This window comes from Homalodisca vitripennis, chromosome 5 (assembly GCF_021130785.1).
Source record: "Homalodisca vitripennis isolate AUS2020 chromosome 5, UT_GWSS_2.1, whole genome shotgun sequence".
In the NCBI taxonomy this organism is placed as follows: domain Eukaryota; kingdom Metazoa; phylum Arthropoda; class Insecta; order Hemiptera; family Cicadellidae; genus Homalodisca; species Homalodisca vitripennis.
The window spans coordinates 174,603,990-174,608,110 of record NC_060211.1 but is presented as its reverse complement, the minus strand read 5'-3'; positions in this window follow the sequence as shown (position 1 = coordinate 174,608,110).

Below are 4,121 nucleotides of genomic sequence, written 5' to 3'. Positions count from 1 at the left end.
TAAAACCTGTCAAAAAGCTACTAACATTGGAACATCAAATGTGTTAAAAAATAACCTACAGTTTTACATTTAAGACAAACTAGCCTAATTAACGGAAGCACTAAAGAACAGTTGTCACTTTTAGTCAGACCTAAATCTTGGTTACAAACTTATTGTTAAATAACATGACTTTAGTTATGAATATTGTTTTCACTGTTCATTTTAAAATAAACATACACAGCTAAAGCTTACATTGTAATATTAAAATAAATAAAGCGATTTCTTTGTCAGAATGAAAATTAGCCACTTAGATCCTTATTAGATGAATAACTCGCCAATCAATTCTTTGTGTTTGTATTTTTTGTTAATTCTATAAAACCTCAAAATTATATATAATTAAAAACTTAAAACAATTAACAAACTTAACAGTTGTTTTATATCAACAACAGAGCCTTTCTATTAATATTCAAATAAGATCAAAAATATTTAAATAATTCACTTCAGCTTGAAGAATGGTGGAGCGTTTCTATGTGCTTCTCAAGTAAATTTTCGGATATTTCTAAGTGATATTTTGTTTGTGATTTGGGAAAATGAATCAATGGGAGAACTGTCAATTGGGTGTTTAGTTGTTTTGGTACAGTTCAATTTTTTTAAGGCTTCTCACAGAGAGAAAGTCCAAAATATAATTCTGAAAAATATTACATTGCAGTCTTATAGAGAAAGAAAAATACTTTGGCAGCTTGCACAGAAACTTCAAAAATCAGATTTTCAAAATCAGAACTGATTAGAGGTGAATCGAGCGTTATAAACTGGTATAGTCAGAACTACAATAGAAGCGATCTGAACACTCTGACTCCACTTGTTTATCTCAAATCATTCTTAATATTCTATGAAACAAAATATCTTCTTATAGGTAGAGCTTTATTTTTAGGTGACATCCTGATTTTTGTATATACATTACGCATAATATTACACATACCATATACGTATACATTTGGAGAGACCTGATGGCATAGTGGTCTAAGACTTCGGACTTTAGATCTGAGTTAGAGACAGGACAGGTTCAAATCCTATCTGTAACCATAGCACTTTTTATCAGTACCATCGACCTTGAACTGCATGGAATCTTTCCCTTATTCTGTTTGATAAGATCCTCATAAAGGCCAATGGCCAATGCAGACAAGCAGAAAAATGCTCTTTTAAAAGACAAAAGAGGATTATGCTCTTTTAAAAAAGAAAAAAAAATTATAGATTTATTTTTATGTAGGTATTATGAGTTCCTTGTAAACAAAGTTGATTAAGTCTGTGATACTAACAAAGGCTCCCATTTGATATCTTCAGGTAATCATTGCTTTATATTAATGCAGTTTTACATTAGATATTGCATGCTATTTTTATGTAAAGATGAAATTTGTCACAAGTATCCCACAGTAAAGAAGAGAAAGTGAGTTATTAAATTATGTGATTTTGAAAATTATGGCTAAGCAAGTGCTAATAATATACGGTGACGATTCAAATGCATACTGTACTTTGTCTTCACATCTAGCTACAAATAATGTAAGTCTGAGGAATATTATAGTCAAAGTTAAGAAGAAGATCTGTCTGATAGTAATGAAGCTCCTATATGATCTTCCAATGTACAAAAAGTGTTATGTGCCATTGCACCTGTTACCCAACAAGGCAAAATTCAAAACAACATTGTATGTCCTCAGAGACCTAAATATTAATAAAACAGGCTCTGTCTTTATAACTATTGCAATTATTTACTTTTCAATGATTCTATGTAATTTTAAGGTTTAAAAAATTAACAATACGTGACCTTCATCTCTGTAATGTAATTATTCCCTAAGTCTACTCTAATTTTATTGGAACAAAATCTGCCCAGTACTAACCAATGTATCTTTTACTAATCAAAACATATAATTTAGCTTATTTTGAAAGAAAATTGTTTCATATGAAAATAATTTTCACAATATACGACATATTTTGTGATCTAGATAATAGCTACTAAAGGCATAATTTTTATAAAGTCTATTTTAATAGTTAAAATTGTAAAACATTTTAATGAATTAGACTAATTTATATAGTGAAAACCGAGTTGAAAAACAAGACTATAAAACCTACTAGACCTAATCCATTACAGTATCATAAAGATATTCACAGTCAATGTTCCAAAATAATAAAAATAAAACATAAACCTACACTAATCCACTTCACGCCACTGTCAAAATGTCACTACAGGGGAGATTGTTTGAGCATAGTGTATGAAGAATTCTTACGGGAGGGTGGATACTGCACCCTGAGAAAGGTGGGCAATGCACCAAAACAAATTCGTAGGGACGCGGTTTCCTTGTGCACTTTGTTTCGTATCAATAAGCTCCTCCCTCTCACAGCTGATCAAAACCAAAGCAGGAATCAAAGAGAAAACGCCGATGGGATCTTCACCGATAACCAACTATCGATAGAGCTATACGAATATATCGATTATTTTTTGTGTAATTTGACATTCATTGTATAATAACATAATACGTACTGATTGTTAACTATAACAGTTCAAATGACTGTCGTAGTAAAAAACGAATTGATGTCGCATTAAAATATTAGAACCAGAGTTTGTATTTACACTCTCAGTGCAACAAGGCTTCCATCTGGGACCAATTTTATTAAAAATGTCTATTCAGGAACAACCTTCCCTAACTGCCTTGAAATTATATGCTTTCTTTTTATTGATGATGTGAAGCTTTTTTATCGCATTCACTCCAACTTGAATGCGTGTTTAAATTATGCAACGAGGCAGTTTAAATATGCTTCAGAATAGATTAGTTACTGAAAACAGCCTGCCTATTATAACACTTTGATTGCTTAATTTTTGAGGCGTGCGTATCTTTGCAGACTTCGTCTTTAGATTCATTGATTGTATTCATTACACAGGAGATAAATAATTCGCTGGACGTGGTGTGTTGAGGTCCGAGAATTATTTAACTTAGTTCTGAGCATTGACGTTAGGGCTGCGAAACGTAACTTTTTTTATCGCTCTAATATTTTCTATCTGACCTCTCACTCCATAATTAGTGGCTGTTTGAGTGCTCACCTTTTCTGTGCCTCAATTTATAGCATTGTATAAGTTATCTCATGTGTAAACTAATATAATGAAATGTAAAATCTATGATCGAATTAAAAGAGAAAACTGTATGATAAGTAAATCAGTTCTAAAAGTAAACCACTGAAGTTTGCTTTCGACCGACAATAAAAAATACTGAAACATATAACTAACAACATACGTAATCCGTCTAAATGAATGCCTTCACATCTCTTCACATAGATTGGCGCTCTTAAAGAAATATTTTCTTTGGAATTATAAATAATTCAGATACAAACCAATAAAAACAAGATGTAACCAGATATTTAAACGGGCTAATTTATTAGTGAATTAAAAGTTTAACTACGTAGTCCCGGCCTAAGGACAACTCTTATCTAATTAATTTAGGAAGGTTTAGTTTACAATTAAATAGGCTACGCAAAAACTATATTTGCAGAGCCGGCCTTGTGACCAAAATACAGATGATGGAAAAGGACTGTCGTGCCATCAATGCAGACTTTACAAATAACAAAATAAACACATAAACAATAGAAAATGATTCAAGCTAGAATAAAATAATAATATTCAACTTTACAATAGATTGAGCAAGCTGTAGTCTATACAGCCATTCAAAAACAAACAGGACTACACATGTGCAAAGCTATTTAAAAGAATTCTGTATTGCTGTATAGAAAATTGGCAAAGAGGACATTTTTCAGTCTTAATTATATACTTGTTAGTAGGCAGATTCTTTATATCAGTAGGAAGTCTGTTGTACAATTCAATAGCAATGACATCATAGCTTATAAGAGTTCTTGAATATTTATTAAACTTAATGAAAATATTGTTTTCCTGTCTGGTAGAATACTTATGGATAGTTTCACACAATGTGAAGTATTCCATATTACCTTTTTCATACAATAAACAGTATAAAACATATATAGTTGGACACGTGAGAAATTTTAGTTGAGTAAATAATTTATGTACTGATCTCAATGAAATTTTTTAACATTATAGATAGTTTGAGCAAAAGCTTTAAGGATAGTAATTTAAAAGTGCTCTT